The sequence below is a fragment of the Lepidochelys kempii genome, chromosome 4, assembly GCF_965140285.1.
Source record: "Lepidochelys kempii isolate rLepKem1 chromosome 4, rLepKem1.hap1, whole genome shotgun sequence".
NCBI classification, from domain to species: Eukaryota; Metazoa; Chordata; order Testudines; family Cheloniidae; genus Lepidochelys; species Lepidochelys kempii.
Window position 1 is genome coordinate 25,434,091 of NC_136383.1, and position 27,577 is coordinate 25,461,667.

Sequence of the window (27,577 nt, forward strand, 5' to 3'; positions counted from 1 at the left end):
GTATTTTGAACTCTGGTACATTTGCCTCCCTCTCTTTTCCCCAGTTCGTGGTCTGAAATAGTCAGCTCCCTGGACCAAGAAAGCCAGAAAGGTGGCATTTTCCTCTATATCATTACTATTATTGTTAATTTTACAGTGCCCAAAAGTGTACTAGGCATTGTACAAATCAAACAGCCACTTCCTGGAAGACCTTACAGCCACATGTTTAATGTGACGCCATTAGACAGGGAAGGAAACAGCAGAGAAGGGAAGGCGCTGAGGAAGGACAGTGATTGCATCAAGGAGATCATGTAATTATTCATTTTATGTATGGTGCTGTCTGGCTGAATGCGATTCATAAATTTTAAAGCCAGAAGGAACCACCAGATCATCTTCTAGGCAGACTTTCTGTACATCAGTGGCCATAGAATTTTACCCTCTCTGTCCTGTATTAAGCCTAATGAATTATATTTGACTAAAGAACTTCCAAAAAGTCTTGAATTTGTCCTATTCCCCTTTAGTGGCCAGTCCACAAAGAGGCTGACAGCCTACTATTGCTCCTATTAATGGAGCTTCTCCTTTAGCTGAAGTGATAGAAGATTATGCTTTAATTGTGGGCACTGTCAGATGCCCTGGCCAGGATTGGATGAATTAGAAACAAATGGGGCTCTCTCCCACAAGAAGGCAAGGAGCAAGACCAACCCATACAATAAAAATAAAGAGAAGATACCCTGTTGTCCAGCAGAGTCCGCCCAAATGGTGTTCTTCCCATTACTGTCTGGAAGTGCCAAGGGAGCAGAAGAGGGAGCAGGTGACTTTCCACCTCCATTGTCCAAATCCAAAAAGGGAAAGATGTGGCTTCAGCCCTTTTTCTCCTGCTATGGCTCTGTGGTGCCCAAATGACTGTTGGGTTGCCATCGGGTGGATGAGTTTGTTGTTTCTGACAAAAACCTCTTTAAGAAAGAGTTTGGGAACAAAAAGGCCCAAAAATAAAATAAAGAGGAAGTTGGAAGTCGATCCCAAAGGAGAGTTTCTTCTTTTTTAACACAGCAAGTATGTAAGATACAGAGGAAAGAAAGGCTAACCTTCTTAGTTCTCATCAGTGTTATAGAAGAGCTGCTTATGCCAACAAGAAAGGTCAAGTCAGCACTTTCATTAGAAAGCCTGGATAGGAGGGAGGGGGTGTTGGTTCTTTGGTTTTTAAATTGCACAATTTGGAAAATGTGGCTTAAGCTGATTTTGAAAGAAAGGAAGAAAGAATCGTAAATGGGGATTTTTACATACATGGCACCTGCAACAAAAGAAATGAAGCTTGATCAATGTATAGATACAAATAATCCAAGTAGATTGGATTTAAAATGTAAATCGGGCAAGTCATTCATACATAATCCTGATCACTTACCTGAACAGCTCCCTTTAACCTCTCCTTCCCCACGCATCCACAGATCAAACTACTCAAGATTTGTAACATATTCTGCACCTTTTTTCTATCAATATTATTTTCGATATCACACAGACCATATTGTCTAACCACATCCCAGACCAGCTCCAATGGAAGAATTTGAAAAATTGCCCAACCATATAATTACCTGATGAACTCACTCTAGCCCTTTGGGAACATAGCATGTTTATCAATAATCACCCAGGGCCACCTTCTACCTTAATTGACCTCCATTCAGCACTAGTAAGCATCTGTTCAGCTTCAGGTTGCCAGGATGTGAGGCTAGAATATGACCCACTGAGCATGATGGCTCCTGTAGTTTTTACATGTAGCACAGCAACTGGATTCTTGTGTGTGTATACACACACACACACACAGACATTCCCATCCAACTTCATTTTAAGACACCATTTTCATCAACATGTCTTCTCCCTCATCATCAGGCTAGCTGAATACATCAGACTAGCTTTGCTAAATAGAAAGCATACTGTGTGCAGTCCTGCAAGTATATACACAGAGCGTGGCAGTGTTTTTTGGTAGATACAGCAGGAATATGGAAGTCGAGATCACAAGTTCTGTTCCTGGCTCTGCTGATGACTCACTGTGTGAGCTGAGGCTAGTCACTTGAACTCTCTGCACCTCCAGTTTGTCCATTTTATAGATGGGTAATCAGAAGATATTAAGTACCTACCTCACAAGGGAGTCATTATGCCATCAGATATGTATGGTCCCACTCCTGCAATCGGATCTGACCCTTGTGATTGAACCAAGCTCCACTGACTTCCATGGGACTTTGTGCCGATGTGAGGATGTGCCTGCAAGAAGCCAGTTCCTATGGGAGGGAGGGAGGGAGAGAGAGAGAATTAGTGAAGGTTTGCTCAATGTATAACGTTCCTGGAATGCATGTTATAATTGCTATAACAGATCTGTCCTGAGAGAACAGACTAACATTTCTGGAGCTGTTCTGGTGGCTGAGGTGAATAACACACATTTTATTGTTTCCCATAAAATACTCCTTTATCTTTAAAAAACAGAAACGAGGAAATTAAACACAGAAAAAACACCTTATGTTATTACGAAACAGAGGCAACTGTTGGAACCCAGGAAATTCACAATTAGGGTTGGAATTCCAGGCTTCCCTGGAATCATCCAGCCCAGTTATTGGAGGTGGTCTTTGAACAGAGAGGATTTGATGAAATATGTGGGGAGGAGCGTGATTTCACCCTTATCTCTGAATTCCTTGACTTGCATTATTCACGTCAATAAAGCTACTTCAACAGCGGTAGGCTTTGCAAACTGAACTGGCTCCTCATTTGCCTCACAGAAGATTTCAAAATGTTGGTGTTCAACAAGGTGTTTAATAGGTTGGGACCTAGTTACCTTAGAGACCACTGTTACTTCCTGTCATAAATATAAAGGGAAGGGTAAACCCCTTTGAAATCCCTCCTGGCCAGGGGAAAGCTCCTCTCACCTGTAAAGGGTTAAGAAGCTAAAGGTAACCTCGCTGGCACCTGACCAAAATGACCAATGAGGAGACAAGATACTTTCAAAAGCTGGGAGGAGGGAGAAAAACAAAGAGTCTGTGTCTGTCTGTGTGATGCTTTTGCTGGGGACAGAACAGGAATGGAGTCTTAGAACTTAGTAAGTAATCTAGCTAGGTATGTGTTAGATTATGATTTCTTTAAATGGCTGAGAACATAGCTGTGCTGAATAGAATGAATATTCCTGTCTGTGTGTCTTTTTTGTAACTTAAGGTTTTGCATAGAGGGATTCTCTATGTTTTGAATCTAATTACCCTGTAAGGTATCTACCATCCTGATTTTACAGAGGTGATTCCTTTTTACTTCTATTAAAAGCCTTCTTGTAAGAAAACTGAATGCTTTTTCATTGTTCTAAGAGCCAAGGGTTTGGGTCTGTGGTCACCTATGCAAATTGGTGAGGATTTTTACCAAACCTTCCCCAGGAAGTGGGGTGCAAGTGTTGGGAGGATTGGGGGGGGGGGGAAGACGTGTCCAAACCACGTTTTTTCAGGAACCCAGATAAAGTTTGGTAGTGGCAGTGGAAGTCCAGGGGCAAAGGGTAAAATAGTTTGTACCTTGGGGAAGTTTTAACCTAAGCTGGTAAAAGTAAGCTTAGGAGGTTTTCAGGCAGGTCCCCACATCTACACCCTAAAGTTCAGAGTGGGGAAGGAACCTTGACACTTCCCAAGCCAGCTATGTTCCATAGGGACAATACAGCTGAACAAACCAGGTTCTCACTATCAGGCTCTGGGGAGAGAGCAGTTTTGGCAGTAGACCCAACTGGGAAACTCTGCATCAGCAGGGATCAGGAGGAGGCCAAGTATAATGAAGGTGCAACACTCACCTTTTCAATAAAACCCTCCCCTGAAATAATGCTCTTAAATAAAAAATTGAAGCCCCGGTGGACCCAGAGAAGAAAACAGCTTTTATTCTGTCTTTTGTGCCTCTTTGTTTCATCCAGTGCTCATGTACCAGGGTGATAAGTGTTATAAAATGCAGCCGATGCTTTCTGCCTGGCTTAGACTGTTGTTAGCCCATCTAGCCTATGCGTCAATCCCTTCAGTGGCTCTCCATCCTCATCAGTTCCCAATGTAAGGCCTTGGTCCTAATCTTTAAAGCAATTAATGGACCAAGCCCCAGCTACACTGAAGACTGAATTTCAATCTATGAGCTGCCAAGGTGTCTGTACTTCTCTGGGCCAAAGCAGATCACAAAGCCCAGCGTATAGCTCTTGAGAGCTGTGGACAGAGTGTAGTCAGCTAAAGGGATCTGGCTGTGGAAAGAATTCCCATAAGAGATTAGGTGAACCCAGAGTCTGACTGTCTTTAGAGAGCACTTCAAAACTTTCCTCTTTAACAAAGCCTCTCCAGCATAGCAAAAAAACTGACAGACGAAAAAGCCAGACAAACAAGATCACCCTCCTACCCAAGCAAAGATTTTTACCCATTCAAGAAGACACTGCAGAAACTCCCACAAGCTCACTAGGGATTTTACTATTGCTTGTGGAGTTCTTGTGGAAGGTTCTCAGATATCATGAGGATGTGCAGGAGTATAAAACCTGAAGACAGATAGTTTTGTGCAATCTGATGTATTGTGGTCTTTATGCTGTGTACTGTGATTGCATGTACAATTAATTGTGGATGAAATATTGTATCTACTAAAATGAAAATTCAAGACTGGATGTTTTTCTACAAAGGTATGCTCTAGGAATTATCTTGGGGGAAGTTCCAGGGGATATGCAGGAGGGCAGAGTAGGTGATCATAATGGTCCCAGCTGGCCTTAGCATCTATGAAAAGCTGGGGTGAAGCTCTTTTAAAAATTGAAGTGTGTCTCTTTGAACAGCACCAAGCACACTGTCAGCACTCAATTAATTACCGTAACAGCATGTGGCTAAATCCCAGAGCTTTACACGGAAAAAGTGCCTTCCTGTCATAGGTGCATGTTCTCTCCTGCAGTTTTTGCATGTTGTACAGCAACTGGATTCTTGCATATATATAGAGAGAGAGAGATTACAGCTAGTTGCATTATATATATATATGCATGCACAAGAATCCAGTTGCTGTGCAACATGCAAAAACTGCAGGAGAGAACATGCACCTATGACAGGCAGGCACTTTTTCCGTGTAAAGCTCTGGGATTTAGCCACACCTTGTTACGGTAATTAATTGAGTGCTGACAGTGTGCTTGGTGCTGTTCAAAGAGAGACACTCCAATTTGTAAATATACAGATATATATATAGATATATACCCCTCCAAGCTCATTTTCAGACACCATTTTCCATCTGGGGATCATTTTCATGAACATGTCTTCTTCCTCCATAATCCCATTAAAAAGAATTAGGAATGAACAAGAAATTTGTTTAATCATCTTGCATGAGATCAGCTGAATTCTAATGCTGTTTGATTACAGCTAGTCACAGAAATGTCAAGTGCATTTCCATTTAAAGTGCTTGCTTAAACAGCCGTGTAAATGGGGAACACCCGAAAATCAGCATATATCGTGAGAGATTTGAGCTTCCTTATGGCACAGACTTGTTTTAATCCACTCTCTTGCTTTTTAAAATAATGCATTTTCCCAGCATATCATTTCCCTAAATGAATATGATACATCACCGCTGCAGATTCACTCATGGGCCCCATTAATAAAGGCAGGGGATTCTCAGCAGCTTTTCTCACTGGGAAGGTGGTATCTTACTGTCTGCCTTTGTAATGAATCTGATGCTCTTCTGGTTGAGCCTATCCCACAGGTCCTGCTCCCCCTGTCAATTTTGATTGGAGGTTTTCATTGCATAGGTAGTGGCACCATGTTGGAGAATAAATAATGCACTATTCTTTTTCCTGAGTAAGTAGCTATTCATTTCAACTACAGTAAAAGTGTTTGACTGGAAATAGGTTTCCATTGTTGTATGCGAGGCATTTCAAAAGAAGTGGCTATCTCCTAATCTTCCATCCCACTGTGTCATCCGCTATGACATATTATGGGGCTTTTTTTTTAAATGGTCTCCAATTTTGTGCCTGCAGTTTTGCACGCTCATTGGTGGGGCAAAGAGCTAGGGCTTGTTGAAAATTTTCCATCAAAACTTTTGTGATAGCAACTATGGTTGTAGAATAGCCTAAAATATTCATGTAAAGTGTTTTACTTTCAGAACACTGAACACCCCCACCAAAATTTATTTTTAATTGTTTTTGGCTGAAATTTGAGTTTTTGGTACCAAAAATATTTGGTTTTCATTTCTTCAATGACAACTCAATTTTCTGGTGAAAAGATTCATGAAAACAAAATGTTTTATTGTTGAAGTTTTCCATGGGGGAGGATCATTTTCTAAATAGATCTGGAAATGACAGACATTAGACCTTATCGGGGCTGGGATTTTCAAAAGACCCTAAGGGAGTCAGGCATCCAAGTCAACGAGAGTTGGGCACTTGTCACAGATCTTGTTGAGTGCTCCTTTTGGCCACTCAGCCTGCTGTAAAGGGCTCCACCTCACTGGGCCACAGGTGCTTTAAGCCCCTTGTGTCTGAACCAAGTCCAGGTACTGCTTCTTGTTTGGGATTCCTATGCAGACTCTCAGGGTTAGATCCTCTGTCTAGCACTCCTCCTGGGAGCTGAGACCTCACAGCCCAACTGCTCAGACCCTGGGACTAGTGCTGGCCCTTCAGACCCCTCCATAGCTTAAATGCATCCTCTCCTAGAGCTTCACCTGTGTGGGTGTTCCGTGGCCACATGTTAATTCTTCAAGGGCAAATCATTGCTAGAACACGTACAAAGCACAGACACTTTGCACAGTATCCTACCACCATTAATCTTTAATCGCATGAGAAATTCATAGATCTATATTTAAAAAAAACACTGCACACATTTCCTTTCCTTCATTTCCTCACCACTCCAGAGTGTTCTTCAGGCTGCTGTCAGAGTTCTCTAGGATCATCCAGGATGCTTCTGTTGCAACGTGTGGCTTGTCTTCTCAGTCATGGAGTCCCTCTCTGTCTGCATCAATTGCTTTGACCTTGGGTGAACCCACAGATAAAACACCCTCTCAGTGCCTACAAAAGCATACACCTCTCTTCTCCTCCTGTCCAAAGCTTCTTGGGTGGTTCTCTGCTTCTCACAATTTATATATCCCACCATCAGCACCTGGTTCCTTCCAAATGCCAGCCAACTCCTTACACACCTGTTGACTAGTCAGAGTATAGTCATTAAGGGTAACTACTCTCCATTGTATCTTGTCTGGAAGAGCCATGATTACAGGTTTGTCAGCAATGGTGGATACATATAGACATGGAAGCATTCCATGATACAACAATTTTCATAAGAACAACTTCAGAACGTCAACCAGAATTCATAAATCGTACAGATAGATTCTCCAAATCACCAAAGCACCTGGCTCCTTTAGTCTTTTTTTAGGCAACGTTGCTGTAGCCGTGTTGGTCCCAGGATATTAGAGAGGTCTGAAGAAGAGCTCTGTGTAAGCTTGTCTCTCTTACCAACAGAAGTTGGTCCAATAAGAGATATTACCTCACTCACCTTGTCTCTTTGGTCTTCTTTGACAATCTCAGCCTGGGCCCTCAAATCACATGTGCAGCACTCTTGTTGTAATTAATCTAATCCACATTTTGCCACTCATAACTGATTTTGCTGGACACAAAATTGCAGATGCAAAATTACTGGTTTGACAGAGGACTCTTTAAAAATAAGGCCCTATACATTGAACCTATGTATTATTTAGACCATGAAGTAGGAGGTCATTAAAGATTTGGAGGAACAGATAAGAGATAAGTTACCTAGATTTGAGACATTTATCTCTAAAGCTTCACTGAGGCCCGGTCTACACTACAAATTTATGTCAGAATAACTATATCACTCTGGCGTGTGGAAAATCCACACCCCTGAGCTATGCAGTTATACTGACCTAACTCCCAGTGTAGACAGTGTTGTGTCGATGGGAGGGCTTCTCCTATTAACATAGCTACCGCCTCTTGGGGCGGTGAAGTACCTGCGCCACCGGGGGAAGCTCTCCCCTTGGCGTAGGTAGCATCTTCGCTAAGTGCTACAGCAGCTCAGCTTCAGGTCTGTAAGTATAGACAAGCCCTGAGTCTGTTTGGTCTTGAATCCCATGGAAACAAGCTCCCCAGTGAGACTCACAAGTACCTTTCAATGTAAACCACCTTGAAAGTATTTCAGAAATGGCATCTCTTATGATGGTACTTCCACTTCCTCTTCTGGTCAAAATGAGGAAGTACAGAGCTGTGACATTTAAAAACAACAAATCTTTTAAGTTTTACCAAACTTTTTTGAATCCCCAAAGAATTTAATGGGTTTGAATTTTGAGCAGACATTCAGCCCACTCCTGGTTTTCTCCTGGCATGTTTCTCCAGATTTAACAATGGTTGGTACATGTATTATGTCTGATATCACATCTGCATGGACTACAACTTACAAGAATATTAGCCTCAATCTGATCAATCTGCCAAATCAAAGCAGAAAAGGAGAAAAGACAGCACTGTTTAGAGATTACTCCCTGTCCTGTTTTTAGTTATTTCATTATAATGGACTGTAAATAGCGTACAGCCGTGAAGACCCCATTGGGGCATGAAGCATTTATTGCAGCTTCAGCCATTACAAAGGCAGCTACTTGGGTTACTGCTGAGCTGTATTAGAAGGAAGATAGTGTGAAGCTGACACTTGGAGAGCCAGGAAGAAAGCCATACATAAACAAGGGAGCACAAGATGAGGATACAGAACAGGCAGGAACTGGTGGTCAGGAGGTGAAACTTCCTGACATTGTGTGTAGCTCACACAAAGGAGCAGACAGTGCCTAGAGCATTAATTCAGCAGAAGCAATCAGGATTGAGAGTTCATTAAAAAACAAAGCCAGTGTTGAGGAGGAAAAAATACTGCAGGATACCACAGCTAACATTCGTGTTCTGCTTGGGTCTAGAAAGAGTATGGCTAGGCAATCTATCTTACAATTCCCTGCAGCTTGCTAGCATTACAGAGCCAGACCAGTCTACTGGAGTGCCACATAATAACAATATTTTAAAAACACAGGAGGTTTGACCAACTTTGTAAGAAGCCAGCCTAATAAATGGGAGATCTGGCAAGTAAGTGGACTTGCAAACTACATTAGCCCAGAAACCTAGAGGGTATATTACATCCAGGAGAAGACTAACCAGCAAATTTGATAGACATGTATTGTACTGCAGGTTGCCTGCAGTTTTCAGAGGAAGGGGAAAACTGGATCCCCTCTGATGTGTAGAAACTTTCCCAATGAGAGATAAGCCCAAGCCGTAAAGTTTAAATCTAGACTTGAACTTTCCCAAAGTTTGTGGGTGTTGTGGCAAATTGCTGGTACGATTATGATGGGTCCCGCGCTTCCTCTTCTTGGGGGAGGAGGGGGTTTCAGGGCACAGTTTCCTGCCCCTGAACTAGGGTATTTACTATCCCACTAGTAACCCAGAGAAGGGCAGTGTTGAGGGAGGGACCCGGGCCTGCCCTCTACTCCGGGTCCCAGCCCAGAGGCCCTAGGGATAGTGGTAAACCACTTGAAACTAGTGCTTCCTTCCCCTGGGCTACTTCCTTCTCCTGCTCTTCAGCTTGTGGGGGTTCCTGCCCTCTCTCTCTGCACAAGCCGGGTGTCTCTTTACCTAGGGTCTTGGTCTTCTAGCCAGCCATGGCACTTCTCCAAACTGCACTCTGCTCCAACTTCTTTCCCTGGCTGATTGAAGCAGGGGGTTTTTATCAGGTGACTAGCTTCAGGTGCTTTTAATTAATCTATAGAAACCTTTCTTCCCTCTACAGGGAATAAGGCTTCTCCTCATCCTGGGACTTAACTATCTCTCCTATATCACTCTCCTGCTGCTTTCTGGCCATGCTGTATCACAGTGTTCAGATTTGGTTTAGGTCCATTTCAAATTTCAAGTAAAATCCCAGAATGTTTCAGGGGTCCAGGAGGAAAAACAGAAATGTTGGTGATTAAACCGAGATGCTTTACATGATTTCATTGTCTTGAATTCCAGTGTGGAATCTAACTGTGACGACTTGCAGTAACTCACAATGTATCACACAGTAACTCAGAAAGGAAGCCAGCTGTCTCCAGTCTATTCTGTATTTGCTTCATAAATCACTGTGCATTCTTTGTCCTTGCTGTGGAAGGCAAATCGGTTTAAATCCTAATTTAACCTTTCCCGTTATTCTCCTACCCAACCCTGTCCCTTAATGATAGAGAGAGTTTAACTGCTGCAGATCAGTGCATGAGCCACAGGTGGTGGTCAGATTTGGTTTCCCCGGGAAGCCAAAGCTATTTTAATCACTATCAGCAAAGAGAGAGACTTGCCGCCTGACTAGATTAAGATCTAGAAAGCAACATCATCTAAGTGACGTATTGATTCTGAAGTCAATGACATTTCATACCGCAAAGTTTCAGTCATTAGCCAAACCCCAGAGCATTGGCAGCAACCCTGAAATTTATCTCTAATTTTAATTGAATATCGAGTACAAAAAAAAAAAGGAAAAAAGTGGGAAAAAATGAACTCTAAGGGATGATTAATTGTTTAATAAGTAATGCAGCCACATAAAAGTGATATGTGCTGAATGGTGCTCCACTTTAACTTCCTGGTAAAACCCTTTTTGTGAAATTGGGATAAAATACAGTAACTCAGTGATACAGCACAATTAAAATGTCACTCTGTTCAATGGATAGGCTGAAGTATAGGTAAAAACTGTTCTTCCATGTTAAAAGAAAAGAAGGACTTGTGGCACCTTAGAGACTAACAAATTTATTTGAGCATAAGCTTTCATGAGCTACAGCTCACTTCATCGGATGCATGCAGTGGAAAATACAGTGGGGAGATTTTATCTACACAGAGAACATGAAACAATGGGTGTTACCATACACACTGTAACAAGAGTGATCAGGTAAGGTGAGCTATTACCAGCAGGAGAGAAAAAAAACAACCTTTTGTCGTGATAATCAAGGTGGGCCATTTCCAGCAGTTGACAAGAACGTCTGAGGAACAGGGGGGAGGGGGAAGAGAACAAACATGGGGAAATCGTTTTACTCTGTGTAATGACACATCCACTCCCAGTCTTTATTCAAGCCTAAGTTAATGGTGTCCAGTTTGCAAATTAATTCCAATTCAGCAGTCTCTTGTTGGAGTCTGTTTTTGAAGTTTTTTTGTTGAAAAATTGCCACTTTTAGGTCTGTAATCGAGTGACCAGAGAGATTGAAGTGTTCTCTGACTGGTTTTTGAATAATTCTTGACATCTGATTTGTGTCCATTTATTCTTTTATGTAGAGACTGTCCAGTTTGGCCAATGTACATGGCAGAGGGGCATTGCTGGCACATGATGGCATATATCACATTGGTAGATGTGCAGGTGAACGAGCCTCTGATGGTGTGGCTGATGTGATTAGGCCCTGTGATGGTGTCCCCTGAATAGATATGTGGGCACAATTGGCAACAGGCTTTGTTGTAAGGATAGGTTCCTGGGTTAGTGTCTGGTGCGTGGTTGCTGGTGAGTATTTGCTTCAGATTGGGGGGCTGTCTGTAAGCAAGGACTGGCCTATCTCCCAAGCTCTGTGAGAGTGATGGGTCGTCCTTCAGGATAGGTTATAGATCCTTGATGATACACTGGAGAGGTTTTAGTTGAGGGCTGAAGGTGACGGCTAGTGACATTGTGTTATTTTCTTTGTTGGGCCTGGCCTGTAGTAGGTAACTTCTGGCTCTGTTAAAAGATTCCTCCTCCCCCCACCCCTCTTCTTCCTCTCCTGCTGGTAATAGCTCACCTTACCTGACCACTCTCGTTACAGTGTGTATGGTAACACCCATTGTTTCATGTTCTCTGCGTATATAAAATCTCCCCACTGTATTTTCCACTGCATGCATCCGATGAAGTGAGCTAACACGGCTGCTACTCTAAAACCTTCCATGTTAAGTTACTTCTGAGAATTGATCAAACACAGGCTGGATGAACGTGGCTTTTTTTTTTTTAAACTGTTCTTTATTTCATTTTATCTTTAGCTCCCCAGCGACCAACTATTATTGCACGCTCCTGCCTGAGGCACAGGGAAGTAGTGGGTTAGATTTTAAATCACAAGTACCCCAAAGGGGAAATGCATGTTCTAACTTTTCCATGTTTATGAATGTGGAAAGTGTCTGACGGCCTACCATACAGAACACCTGCCTGCAAGGAATAAGAGAGAGCAAGACCTCCTGTCATGTGACTGGCTACACTCTGTTTGTAATGCAAAGATCTATAATAAGAGCCATCTGTCTTCTACAAAACCTTCTCACTCAGAACATTTTTACTGTAAGCCCCAAAACTGACAACCAACTGGAAGTTTTCCTCAGGCTGTCTTTAGATGAGGAGAAGAAAAGACCCGGATTAAAGATGTATTTTCTAGGACGCCTGCTGAATGGGTTTAAGAAGCTGGCCAATAAACCATTACGCAGTAGAGACAAGTCAACCCAATTGATAATTATGTTCAAGAGCCCAGCCTTATTGCCACACTATGCCCCAAACTTTTCAATATCAGAATCATTCTATCATTTAGCACATTAAGTCTTTCACTATAATCTTGGAATGAATTCCTCTGCCATTATAAATATTAAATAACCATACCATCTTTTGCATGTGGCCATGTGGAGCAATCATTCAGAGCTAGTGGGGCCCTACAGATAAAACAAAATAATTAATAAATAATAATACCTTGCACTTACGTAGATCAGATTTTCAAAAGAGCTGAGCTCCCATTTAAAATGAATTTGTGTGCTGAGTCTATTTGCAAATCTGGCCAACAGTGCTTTTCCTCTGAGGCCAATACAATGCTTTACAAACAATGGGCCAGATCCTCTGCTGGTGTAAATCAGCATAACTCCATTCACTTTAGTGGAATGATGCCAATGTGCAACACTGAGAATCCCACCCCTTAATGATATAAGCTTCAGAACACTCCTGTGAGATAGTAAGTATTAGCATGGAGGGGGAAACTGAAGGACATGGAGATGAAGGGTGATCTGAGTAGACAGCCAGTACAAGGCCTCTGAATCACTCAAGTCCTTGCTTAAGTAGGATTTAAGTGGTGCAAAGCCCCATGTTGCTCTCAGCAGAGGTAAATTTCATCCTAAAAGACTTGCCTTACATCACAGAACAGGGAAGTGTCTGTCCTGGTAAAATGCCCAGATTGCCTGACTCTCAGTCCCATGCTATAACCATTAAATCACAGTTCCTTTTTTCCAAGATAAAGGGCTTGAAATAAGTTTTTGCTTCTTGCCACTGTGGCTGCTCCTGAAGTTCTGTGAAAAATTATACTCAGCCAGCAAATGTGGCAATATTTGCTTTTTTTTTTAATAAACTATTTTGGTGCCTGAAATGGATTAACCCTAATTGCTAATAGCACAAACCGGTTGTGATGAAGAACAAGGAAATGGTTTCCATTTCCCAAAAATGGAGCTAACTGATCTCAGGACCAGAATGCCTCTGAGACCTCAAGTGGGAGAACGGTGAAGCAAGCTTTTGGAGGAAAAACCTGAAGAGAATATTCTTATTAAATTGCAAAATGATAACAGAAGATTCCTTACCTCCTTCACAATTATGTGACTGTTCCTTAACTATTCTGCTTCTGTGATATTTTAGGTAGAGTAAAATGAAGTTTATTTGTAAAATTCTACTACAGATAAAAATTACCCACCCATTGTTACTCCCTTTCTATGCTGCTAAGTAGTTTGCCAGGCCTAAGAGGTATACAAAGAGGTATTGTACCAAAATCTGCTTGAGTGCTTAATTAAAATTACATAGACTATAACACACTGCTTTTACAGAGCCTGATCCAAAACCCACGGAAGTCAAACAAGAGTCCCATTGGCTTCACTGGGATTTAGGTCATGTCCACAGGGCTATACAGATTCCCATTAGTGGAACATGAAGGTTTACAATATATTTCTATATACCAAGTAGCACCTTGTGGCATAGGTCAGCATCCATTAGCATTGAAGGGTGTAAATAAGTAAATAAATAATAATAATAAATTTGTAGTGCAATAGTGCCTAGGAGCCTCAGTCATGCACCAGCCCCCATTGTGCTGAACACAGTACAAATGCAGGACAAAAAGATCATCCTTGACCCAAAGAGCTTCTAATCTAAGTGAGTAAATCTACTGCCACTGGGAGAAAAGGCACATTCCAATAACTTGACTTTACCTGGAAAGAATAATTTGGACCAGTCCTTATGCGTCACCTAAAGTATACAGGAAGTGACAAAAAAATAACGCTTATAAGGGAAAATGTGTGTGTGTGTGTGAGAGAGATATTCATTGATTGATTATCAGAGAGATTTGGTTTTGCCATGCTCTGAATTTCACTAAATATTTTTGTACTGTGTTTTTACAAAATCATCTGTTCATGATGCTTTAAACTCAAGCAAACATAAATATGACCTTTTACTTCCAAGGCATGAGTGACAGTGATTCAGTTTTGCCATATTCTGAATATAGCTCATAGATAATTTTGTACCATATTTGTAAGGAATCCAGTCCATAAATCTTTACATGCAGCACTTTAACCAACTTTAAAAGAATGAACAGCTGGATAGAATTGTAATGATATAATGGGGAAGAATAAAAATTGAATACTTATACTTATCTACTAAATTTTCCTCCATTTTACATTTATGTTCTCTTCTATATTTATTATGATATCATATATCAAATGATTTTACTTTCTCAGAGGCTCAGTTTTGTTTGCGCAGTTGATACCATCATCTATAGACAAATCTGGAGGAGCTGTAACTGACCTAGAAATAAAAGGAGACTGTTAATGATTTTATTAAACAGTTGTAAAAAGCAAAGTAGTGCTACTGGGTGAACTGGTCAATTAGTGGCATATATTTCATACATTTTTTTAAGGCCAGAAGGGACCATTAGATAATCTAGTCTGGCCTCCTGTATAACATAGAGCATAGAATTTCATCCAGTTACCCCTGCACTGAGACCAGTAATTTGTCTTTGGTTAAAAGATACCTTTCAGAATGACATCCAGTCTTCACTTCAAGGCCACACAAGATGGAGAATCCATCACTTCCCTTTCGGGTTTGTTCCAATGGTAAGCCACCCTCTCTGTCTAAAAAAAAAAAAAAAAAGTGTGCCTTATTTCTAATTTGAGTTTGTCCGGCTTCAGTTTCCAGCTGTTGGCAGACTTGTTGCCAGCTTTTGTCAAGGCCTCAGGCCTCACTGAATACTGACAAATACATAGCTGGAAACCAGTCTGGCTCACCTGTGTGTTAGTATTGTTAAAACAGATGTTAGAGTTATAAGAGGTCTTTAGTGTTTAGACTTTATGGAATGCTCGTAGGATGCTGAATGTGTTAATCCTACTTATAATATCTGTATCCCATGTTATAAGGTAATGTTTAAATGATTGCTCTGTGATGATACCAATGTTTGCTTAAGACTGTACCTAAGAACATAAGAACCACCATATGGGTCAGATTAATGTTCCGTCTACTCAGTATCCTCTCTTCTGATAGTGGCCAATACCAGGTGCTTCAGAGGGAACAAACAGAACAGGTAATCATCAAGTGATCCATTCCCTGTCGCTCATTCCCAGCTTCTGGCAAACAGAGGCTAGGGACACCATTCCTGCCCATCCTGGCTAATAGCCATTGATGGACCTATCCTCCATGACTTATCTAGTTCTTTTTTTGAACCCTGTTATAGTCTTGGCCTTCACAACATCCTCTGGCAAACAGTTCAACAGATTGTATTTCTTCACACAATGCACAGTCAAACAAAAGGAAGTCCCACACAGCCAAGGGAGAAGCATGACCAAGTGTGAAATGCTAGTTTACCACAAAAGGTGCTCTCTCTTCCCCAACAAAAGAAGGTCTACAGACATCAGACAAGCCATTGTGGACAAAAGACTTTGTTGATTGCCTCCCATGAAGAAGGTATGTGCACAAGCCTTCACCCCACCACAGCATGAATGCTGGGGAAGGGAATAAAAATGCGTGTTAGGGAGAAAGAGATAGCTACATACTGCTTGAACCCTGTGGGGCAAATATTTCTAAGCATAAGCAAAGGATCCTCTGCTGTTTAGTGTGGGTTAGCCCTAAAGGACACAGATTTCAAAAGATAAAAGAAACTTCTGTAATAAATATATACACACAAACGTCAGTGGAAGAGTTTGTTTATCTACTTTAATCTTGTAATAACTCATTTCTTTTTCCTAGTCAATAGTCTTTTACAGGATTGGCTACAAGCATGGTCTTTGGTGAGAGATCTAAGGTGCAATTGACCTGAGGTAAGTGGCTGGCCCTTTGGGACTGGGAGTAACCTGAATATTGTGTTTTTTTTAGTGTAAGGCAGTGTTTCCCAAACTTGGGATGCCGCTTGTTCAGGGAAAGCCCCTGGCGGGCCGGGCTGGGCCAGTTTGTTTACCTGCCACGTCCGCAGGTTCGGCCGATCGCGGCTCCCACTGGCTGCAGTTCACTGAGGTTCACTGAGGTACCTCCCAGCGATGAACCGCGGCCAGTGGGAGCCACGATTGGCCGAACCTGTGGCCATGGCAGGTAAACAAACCTGCCCAGCTCGCCAGGGGCTTTCCCTGAACAAGCGGCGTCCCAAGTTTGCGAAACACTGGTGTAAGGGACTGTCTTTCACAGAGAGAGGCCTGCCTGGGTGGCAACATAAGGGGTCCAATGAGATGGTCTGTGGCTCCCTATTAAGGTTGTTATACTGCCTGAGGATTTCAGACTTGTTACTTGGTTGGCAAAACCTAAGTAGAGAACACACAACCCATTTGGGGTTCATGCCCCGTTTCTGACAGCCTGCCTACAGTCGTCAGCCATTCCAGACATCATGACAAAGCCTTTCTCTGTTAGACGGAAGAGTCCTTTAGTACCCTTCTTTTCTCCCCAAGAAGGCATTTATATACCTCTTAATCCAATCACCTCTCAATCTCATGTTTACGTGTGTAGATGTTTTCTTAGAAAATGGGCAAATATTTGAGTCTGTCACCTAAATAGGCTGTGATGTTTAATTAACTCATTGAAAAGTTGACACCCGGTGCTTCGTTCTTCCATTATAAATACAACTAATACCCACAGACTTCAAGAGGACTTACCTGACTCCTGCGGTAGGAGAACCAGAGCCCCGGAGTATTGTACAATAAAGAAGGAAACCTATTCCACATAGACAATCATACTTTTATCTTGAAACAAAAATGAATTGAAGATGTCAAACAATATTTATTACTTACAGAGTAAATTGGCCTGAAAATCATTTTTCCCAAGTCACTGATTCAAGTTAGATTATGTAAGGAGCTGTCCTAGCACCCTCTTCAATTACATTAACATGAGCCATGCACAGATTGTCACATTTTCTACTTAGTGCTTCACAGCACTGTTTAGGAGAGAATGCTTATAAAATTTGAAAATGACAGCAAGCTGGGAGGGGTGTCAAGCGCTCTGGAGGACAGGATTAGAATTCAAAACAACCTTGACAAATTGGAATAATTCGTCTGAAATCAATAAAATGAAATTCACTAAAGACAAGTGCAAAGTACTTCACTTAGGAAGGAAAAATCAAATGCATATCTACAAAATGGGGGATAACTGGCTAGGCAGTAGTACTGCTGAAAAGGATCTGGAGTTTATAGTGGATCACAGATTGAATCTGAGTCAACAACGTGATGCAGTTATGAAAAAGGCTAATATTCTGGGGTGTATTAACAGAAGTGTCATATGTAAGACACACGGGATAATTGTCCTGTTCTACTTGGTACTAGTGAGCCTCACCAGGAGTGCTGTTTCCAAGTCTGGGCACCACACTTTAGGAAAGATGTGAACAAACTGGAGAGAGTCCAGAGGAGAACAATAAAAACGATAAAAGGTTTAGAAAACCTGGCCTATAAGGACAGGATAAAAAAAAGGGATATGTTTAGTCCTCAGAAAAGAAGACTGAGGGGGCACTGATAACAGTCTTGAAAATGTTAAAGGCTGTTATAAAGAGGACAGGGATCAATTGCTCTCCATGTCTGCTGAAGGTAGGACAAGAACTAATGGTCTTAATCTGCAGCAAGGTAAGCCTACCCATGAGAGCAATCTACATTTCTACCACTCCCCACTGCACAGAACATCATCTGTTCCCTCTCCTCCAACCACAAGTTATAAGGAGTGGATGAGTCTTCTGGAAGGCTTCCTATGCTATCTTATCCAACATTTGGGGACCAGGAGAGAACTGTAGGATGGGGGTTCACTCTTCTTCCCTAGCCAGATCCTCACATCTATGTCTCCTGGCGGCTGTTCCCCTCTCAGCTGGCTTCCTCTGAGTCCTTGCAGCTGAGGTCTTAATATTTTAAGACAATGGCGTTTTCTTCTCCAAGTGGGATTTTTCCTGCCATCCACAGGCACTTTACAGACAGAAAAAAGGTCTTTGTCGTGAAGCCCTGTTTTGAAACAAGCCCCAAGTGCCCGCCACAGGACATAGTTTTTATAGTGAAAACAGACATTTAATCACTTTGCATTCTTTGCTCTTGCAGTTAGGCTGAGCCGACAGCAAATGTGAAAAATTGGGACCAGGGGTGGGGGGGAAATAGGAGCCTGTATAAGAAAAAGCCCCAAATATCAGGACTGTCGCTATAAAATCAGGACATCTGGTCACCCTGCTTGCAGTTAAATTTGCCTTTTACAAACTATTGTGAAAAAAAACCCATGAAATTCTGCTGTGGAAATGTGGCACCGGGACAAACAAAATTGCAGAAATGTTGCCAAAAATGTCCTACAATTTTTCCCCCACTGGATGTATGTCCTGTCTCATCAAAGATAAGCATTCTTTCTTACTTGTCAAAATTACTTAACTCTGAACTCCACTTTTCAGGAAAAGAAACTAATACTCAGTTTTCTTTTTTACACACAGGCACTATCTTAGATCTGATGGGGACCCTGTCACAGGGCGGGACTCACCCCTGCGGCGCCTCCCGCTGGTTGTCCGGGGAATTAGCTCTTCCAGCCTCCGCAGCGCCCTCTGCAGGCCGGCATCTCACTGCCGCTGGCCCCCATGTCCCTCCTGGACCCTGGTGCCCCTTTCCCTGGGGTGCTGCCCCCTAGCAGTGCCCCACAGTCTCTGGGTCTCCCCCTCCTAGGGGAACCCCCAACCCCCACCACACCTCAGTATATGGCTACTGCCCAGTCACCATCTAGTCCCCGTTCACTGGGGCAGACTGCAGTATATAAGCCACTCATCACAGGCAAGGGGGGTTTGGACCTGCTGCCTCTGCCTACCCGTGGGCTGCCCCCTGCAAGCCCAGTACCCTTTTTGGCCTTCCACTACGCCTGCAGCCTGGGGGCTTTCTAGGCCGGAGCTCCCCAGCTCCTCTGGCCTTCCCCCAGCCCTGCTCCACCTTAGGTACCCAGGTATGCTCCCCAGCAGCCAGGCCCTTCTCTCTTTAAAGGCAGAGAGAGTCCTGTGTGCTCCTGCTTCTCATTGCTCTCTTATAAGGGCCAGCTGAGCCCTGATTGCAGTGTGGCTACACCTGAGCCTGCTTCCCCAATCAGCCTGGGAACTGCTTGCTCCCAGCCACAGCCCTCTCCTGGGCTTTTTTAAGCCCTTTAAGGCCGGAGCCAGTGACCACCCTGCTACAGACCCCTTTACAAAAACATCCCCAGGTAGGCTTAACAAAGAACAACCAGAGATTCTAGTATTTCAGAGCAGACCAGTGACCAAGGGAAGCCAAATACAGTGCATATCCTTGAATACCTGTAGTGAGAGTGTCTAAGAGTTGGTCTCCTCGTCTTCCCAGAAGGAGGGCCATATCACCATATAGTTTTCCTTTCCTCCCAATCTTTAAAACTAAGGAAATTAAATGACATTTTACATGAATGTGTGTTTCGAACTGGTAATCTTTCAATACAATGAATCTGAGTGCAGAGCTCCTCAAGGTGAGGGATACTGCTTGCCATAGTATATTGTCCTTAAATCAAAAAACACCACGCTTTGAGTGTGGCTTGGCATCCAGATTCTTGCTCATAAAAAGTTTTATGCAACTTTTTTAATATTTTTGCTTGGAAATATTTTTTTAATAATCAATGAGTGAGAACAAAATATAAGAAAGGGGGTGAAAATAAAATCAAATGGGTGGAGGAACCTCTACCAGAATGGTGCTAGCATGGAGTTGCAGCAAATAATTTAGCTAAAGCACACTTGCTTGGTTTGCTTAGCTGAGCAGAACAAACAATCAGATAAGCCGACAGGAGCATATTCAAAGTCTTTCACTGAAATAAAATAATAAAGCCAGATCCATGGAGTGTGCTGCACATTGACACCAAACATGTAACAAAAAGAAAATGTGATTTATTATAGCATTTATCTGACAGCGAATGGTACATCAAGGAGCAGCAGTGGAAGAATGCTTTTGTATCATCTGGGGCTTCATGCTCTTTTGTGGCCCATCATTGAAACAGAAATTTTAAAAGTACCATTGACTCAGAGTTTCCAGTGGCACCGAATGAATTGTAAAGCAATCAGCACAATACACTGGTCACTATAGCTACACCACCCCCACCCCGAGGGGGATCAGAGCAACTTTTCACACTCAATTGGCCAAACTTGCAGACAGGAAAATAAGCAGGGGAGATTACTCGCAGGTAATAGGCCTACGAGGATGGTACACACCTCCACAAGACCTGCCGATTGCTAGATTATCATCACTTGTGCTCATGGAGCACAGTTGGGGTTAGAAGCTGTGCAGAGAAAGCCAAACTCATGAGCAAAGAAGGGTACATTGTGTCCCACTCATCCATCTCCAATTTACGTTTGAAGCTGGGCATCAAATTACGAGGACTGTCAGATCAATCCTCGTGCTTCAGGACACAAACTGATCATCAATTAGAATTAAGGACCTTTACTTCATGGGGCAGATATTGCACAATTTGCCCCATCTATGGCGTAGTGAGGCACCTCTCTATGAAAATGAAGTTCTAACTCTGAAAAGTGACCTCTAGTTGAATGCCATTGTGGGTTTCCGTGATTACTGCCTTTCAGACACTTCAGAGCCAGTTTGTTCAGCAGATGGTTTTGCTAACTCCTACTGCTGTAAACTCTACTGGGGATCTGAGAGGCAAGCTGAGCTCCTTGTCCTTCTGACTCAGGCATCGGCACCAGCAATATAGAATCTGCCAATAGAACTTAGTCAATAATATGACGAATAGCGCATGCGACAGAAAAGGGTCTAGCTCACACTCCCGAAGTTCTGGTTACTCTGGAGGGCTAACAGAAGCAAGAGTTAATGTGTATTCTTCTCATTGCCCTTGTTTCTGGCTGCAGAAGATCCCATAGCAGGCATTGCATGAAGTAGGGCCCTGGGGTGAGGCACAGCATTCCACATCAGCTCCCTCCCTACCAGGATACCGGGTGCAAAATGGAGTCATACATTCTGCTGCCCCAGCTCCTCAGGTCCTCTCTCATGTACATAAACACATAGCAGACATAATTAGGGCCACAGAAGCTACTGTACCAGCTGCAGAACAGCTCAGCAGCCACTTCGTAGACCAGTGCGGGGGGCTGGTGAGCATCACTCCATTGGCCATCCCAGCTACTCATGCTGGGCACAGAGCTGAAGGTTTGCCTCTAAGTACATTCTTTTGCCTTCCTCTGCAGCATTAGATATTGGCCACTGTGACTGGATACTGGCCTAGCTGGAACACTAATCCAGGATGTCACATCCTAGAAACCTAATTATTGGACCCCGATCAGGGCAAGGGCGCCTTCCGCATTAACCGCAATCTCTGCGATAAGCTTTTTGCTACACATGGCTGTTATAGACCTAATAAAAAGGTACTTTCCCTCTTTAGGCCTGTGGTTCCCAAACTTTTTAGTAATGTGGATCCCTTATAGATATTTTAACACTTGGTGGCTCCCCAAAACCAAACACTATTTTCTTTACTGTCTCAGGAAGCTAGATCCAAGAGGGACACTAGAATTTGAACAGGCTTATGGTTTTATTCAACCACATGTAGTATGTTTAAGTATATAATCTGCCAATCTAGTCCACATTTTTAAAAGTATAATTTGACAATATGGATTGTGGGCAAGTTCAGGCCCAGCCTAAGATTTCAGTGAGTAGAACAGACCTGTGACATCAAAGTTCTTCAGCTCCTGCTCTTGCTTTGACAAATCTCACACCGCACACAAGCTGAGGCCGGTGGACTCATGAATATGCAGTACAAAATATTGACTCTTCTTAACTTGTTCTATCAACTGGTCCTGACCATTATCTCCAAGGTCATTAGTGCATCTATGGTGGGTACTGTGTAACATAGGAATGGTTTTCAGTCCCCTGGCTGCTTGTTCCCCAGTCATAATTCTATGTGTCCGTTGCTGCTAGAAGTGCGAGGGTCTCGCCAATGGTGCATGCTTGTTTATATTTTCAATTCACATGGTCACAACATTAGAGGCTTCTAAATCTTTTTGAGGAAAAGTTGCTTCTTGAGACAGGATTTTTGGCTGTTTCATTCTTTCGGTTTCCAAAGGGAACAATTGCAGCTCTTGTTTACAGATTCCAGGTGTCTGGTATCTACATCGCACGGCAGTTTCCCAAGCCTCAGACTTTCATTTACTAACAAACACCACACTGGAGCTGTGGACTTTCGGCAGTTGTATCAAGAGACAAAAATCCAAATGTAACGTAACTATCGTCATATTGACTGCTTTTCTTCCTTGTCTCCTTAGCTTTATCAAAATCATCATCTTCTTCAGCCCAACATTCACTACATGTCAGCTCAGCACTTGGTAAAAAACATTCCATTATAAAGAGAAGACAGACCTATCTCACAGCTTCTCTCCCCTATCTGCTCGTGCTCTTGCTGCTCCCGGTAAGAAATCCCCCTGCCCAAGGCCCCACCACAACATCAGACACAAACCCATAGATAAAATGCAGGTGATTTTTAAACCGTATTTATTATTCTCTTCATTAGAAAACAAAACCCAAAACGGGCATAATCCATTAACATGTATTTCCCCAAACACTTGTCTCTCCCCAGGAAAACTTTTGTGGCTCCCCAAACAAGGGAAAAGCCACCCTTATTAGAACAGAGAAAAAGCTACCGAGTTCTAGACAGAAGTTTGAGGGAAATCTGGATCCTCTCTCTCTCCTTCGTCTCCCATTTTCAACCCGTGACCATCGCCATATGACATAAGCGCTACTTATCCATCCCTGCCCTTCCTCCTTTCTGCTCACCTGGACCCTGCTCATCAGACCATCTGAGATTCTATGGAGCAGTTATTTTTAGTCATTGGACGTGGTGAGGCAAATTTGCCACTGATATAACCCCATTAAGCCCAATTTCTTCTTGATTAAGATCAACGAAAAAGAGCACGAGCACCACTCTGATTTATTGTTGCTCCCTACTTGACCTGAAAAACGTGATGCAAACAAGGAGCAGAGGACTCCTCAGAGGAGCACTCCCATGTGTGAAGCAGAGCAAGTGTTACAGGTGTGCCTGCATCTACATAAACACTTAATAGATAAGGTACCATTAGATGGTGCTCAAGAATATGTAGCACCATTCCCGGGGTTTGTAGGACCTATAAAATTGCTGTTGTGCTCTGCAAATGACTTCCTGTGTGCAGTCCTTTACATGGAGCTTACAGCAACAAGGAGCAGTCCCTGTGTGTCAGGAGGAGCCAGAAGCACTCCCCTCCCTGGGGTTTGGGTGTGTGGCCAAAATCTTCTCACTTCTTTTTCTACACCATTTAAAAAACAATCCCACCCTCTATCTCCATCATAATTGCTGAGGCGTTTGTCTTGCCCTTATCTCCTCCTATGATTCCTGCAACCTCCTCCAATCAGGCCTCCCTCCTAGCCCTAGAACTCACAGTGCCGAATGCCACAGACAAAATTATCTTCTTTGCCCATGTATCAGGCCACGTTACTCCCTCCTCTTTGAACTGCCCAAAGGCTTCCTCTTGCCCATCCTGCCATGCTCAAGTCCTCCCCATCAAAGCCCTACACACAACTCAGCACCAGCCCACATTTGACAGCTCATCTTCTATCATGGTCACACTCATCCCCTTTCCTCCACCAACAATACCAGCATTCACATCCCCTGACTTCGTACGTTCTCCTGCACTGCCTCTTATGCATGGAATGACCTCCCAATTCTAGTCTGCCAGGCCTCCCACCCTATAAGCTGCTCCCTATTCATCAACTGCTTCCTTGAGGCTCAAAAGGAAAAACAATAGATTAAAGGCCAGATCCTGATCTCCTCATTCACACCAAGTAGTACCTTACTCTGTGAATAGTCCCATTGCTTTTAACATCAGTCAGAAAATGGGGGCTCTATATCTCTCCTGTACCCTATTGTCCCTCCAGAATGTCATTGGAATGAGATTCTTGACATACTTTTTTCCAATGGCCTCGCTATTGCATCTGAAAATTTGGGAGTAAAATCAATTTGTGTGTGCAAACCCCACATTTGCATATGTAAAGCAACTGTGCATGTAAATGAGCATTCTCACACATACAAAGAAAGAGTCACCAGCAAATACTGTGGGTGAATTTTTGGAAGATCATTTGAAATTAAACTTGAATATTTGTTTCTTGTATCTCTGGTTTGAAAAATAAACCTCACCACATGTGCTTAAAGAGTATTTGCTGAGCCTCATGAATGCTTTCTAAACTATGACTTTCCAATTATATAAAGTGCACAGAGTCAAATTTTCTATGGGGCATAACCCAGACCCCCACATTTGAATGCCTAAAGTTATTGCCATATGTTTTTCTTTGCTTTCTTTTTGGCATCTGTCAAGGCTGATTCCCCACTTTGGCACTTTGAGTGCAGAAGGTGGGGGCCCGCAAGGATTCTAAAAATTAATACTGGCCACTCCAGGCTTGTATTAAACTCCCAAGGTTACAGCTTTTTTCTGATCTTGGATGGGTAGATGCTGCCACCACCCAAGTGCAAAAACCCTTTGAGAACCCAGGAAGGCGCACTTGGGAATTCCTTCCTGTGGGGTATCCTCAAGTCCTTTCACCCCCCACTCTCTGTGGAAGAGCTGAGAAAGAAAACAAAGGAAATCAGCTGTTGCCACCAGCTAATTAAACAACATGTGCGCAAACCTCTTAGGACCCAAAATCCAATCCTGTTCTTAAAAAAGGTAAATGTTATTAAAAACAAAAGAAAGAAAATACATTTGAAAACTCAGGCTATTGCTAGATTTAAAAAACCCACTTACAGGAATTAGGCATCAAGAATAACCTTCTTGAGGTCCAGCTTAAAGGTTACAAGCAAAACAAAAGCATTTTGGGGTTAGCTCAGAGAAGTCCACAAGCCATAAAGAAATAAAAAGAAATAAACCTAGTTGTGTCTTCCTAGACATTTCCTGATCTACTTACATATCAGAGGATTTCAAGTGAGTAGTTTCTAGGTATGATTCAGATTATTTTTCATTCCTGGCCCCAAGCTTCTTACAGCATAGTTCCAGCCCTGTCTCTGCTTCTCCCCAAGAACAAAAGACAGACAGACAAAGGGGAAGTTTTTTCCCCAATTTTAACAAGTTCTAGCTTTCCCATTGGCTCCTTTGGTCAGGTGCCCACTCCCTTCCATTTACCTATGCAGGGAGACTTTTTAACCCTTTACAGGTAAAGCAAGTAGAGAACAACTACTATGCATATGTCTATACTACCCGCTGGATCAGCGGGCAGCGATCAATCCAGTGGGGGGGTCAATTTATCGCATCTAGTCTAGACACGGTAAATCGACCCCCGAGCGCTCTCCCTTCGACTCCTGTACTCCAGCGCTGCGAGAGGCGCAGGCAGAGTCAACGGGGGAGCGGCAGCGGTCGACTCACCGCAGTGAAGACACCGCGATGAGTAGATCTAAGTACTTCGACTTCAGCAACACGTAGCTGAAGTTGCATAACTTAGATCGATCCCCCTCCCCAAGTGTAGACCAGGGCTAAGAGGGATTTTATAGCTAACTGGCTGGTTGGGTCCATAAAAGGGAGCTACTCCTCCCTTCATTTATCACAGCGTCTATGATTTTGTGCTTGTAAAAAGTCAGATGTGAGGTCAATGGGAGTTAGGCATCTAATTCACTTAGGCACTTTTATAATTCCCACTAGCCACCTTGCATCTTTCAGAACCAAAATATCTTTGAAAATCTGGATCGCAGCATCTCCGAGTATCTAAAGCTTCAAACTATCCAATTTGTTCAAAAAATACAGTTTGCATGCACATACAGAAATCTTCTCTGATTCTTTTTCTCACAGTTTCATTAGAGTTTGCTCTCTTTTAGGCAGTTCTCTAAGCCTCTGAACAAACAGTGGATTCTATACTGTTTATACCACAGTTAATAGGTAGGGTAGTATAATCTGCTACTCCCACCCACTGATGGAAATTGACTGGGCCAGTTAGAGTCAAATACTGGATCTGGATTTTTAAAAGGGCTGGATAACTTTACAAGAAGTAACAAAATCAGCAGTTAAGCGTATTCAGATTCCATGCTGCTCTGCATTAGTTAATCTCTGCTGAGATCAGGAAGGATTTCCTTCCTCCGTATAAAGCCCTCCACAATCGGCTAGGTGAATTATGGGCTCTGGTCACAGCTATTGGTCACTGTGGAAGGCAGGACACTGGACAAAATGAACCAATGGCCTAATGCAGTATAGCAAATACTGTCTTTCTATAGAAGTGGGTTGATGACCCCTTTGAGAGGGAAAGGAGTCAGTGGAGATTGAAGCAGGCTCTGAAGAGTCCAGCAAAGATTATCAGATAAAATTATTGCCTCAGGGCCAAGGTTTATGCACACCCCACCTTGTTGACTTGCTGACACCCTACTGTTACTCACAGCTGCAGAGAGGTCAGTTCCAGGCACATGTCTCCAGGTAAACTCCTGCATCTTCACCATTCGTTGGCACAGGCAACCTGAAAAAAGAGCACTTTGCACAGGCTACACATTGTCATTCATGCGGCCACTGACCATTTATCCAGCAAAAGGTTATTTCTGCAGCTTCTGTTTATGTTTGCCACACAGTGACTGCTGAGAGTTTGTTTGTTTAAAGAAAACGTTTCAGTCAGGTATCAAGACTTTAATATCCTAAAGTACTGCTCCAGAATTTGGTTGTGCTGCAAGGGCCTGCAGCTACAGAGATGTCAGGAGAGAGAGGATTTGGAGCGAATTGTGAGACTCTGCAGTGTGCTGATGATTAGGTGGTGTATGGAAAGGGGAGGGAGTTGAAAGGAATGTTCCAGGGCTAAAGCTGTTTCTCAGAGCTGCAATTTTGTGGCGGTTTTGCTAGATACAGTGGCAGGACCCCATCCAACTGGGGATTTCAAAAACAGTTTCAAAACAGGCAGCACTGACAGGATGGCTCTTTACAATCTGTAATTCTGGCAACCATTATGAACAGTCAGAGAAAATGAACACTTCCCATTGGCTGATGGAATTTTGACCTTGGCTCTATGTAATATAAATGGCCACCAGAATTTTGATTCCACCCCTGCCATGAAGACCTAAAGATTTATTGTGATTGGCCTTCTCTCCTCCCTCAAATCTTTTTGGACTGCTGCTGTTGGCAGTCCCTACTGAAGGCCATATGGATGGCAATTAACAAGTATTCAGCAGCTTAGGACCAGTGATTATAT

General features: G+C 42.9%; 1 long non-coding RNA gene across 1 annotated transcript; it reads right to left on the reverse strand.

The window, feature by feature from the left end:
- Positions 1-1,034: 1,034 nt before the first annotated feature.
- On the reverse strand, positions 1,035-7,640 carry LOC140910246 (uncharacterized). Its single transcript, XR_012158496.1, has 3 exons — positions 6,824-7,640; positions 2,112-2,252; positions 1,035-1,270 (listed from the first exon to the last, which is right to left on the reverse strand). It is a non-coding gene; the product is annotated as an uncharacterized LOC140910246 (long non-coding RNA).
- Positions 7,641-27,577: the final 19,937 nt, after the last annotated feature.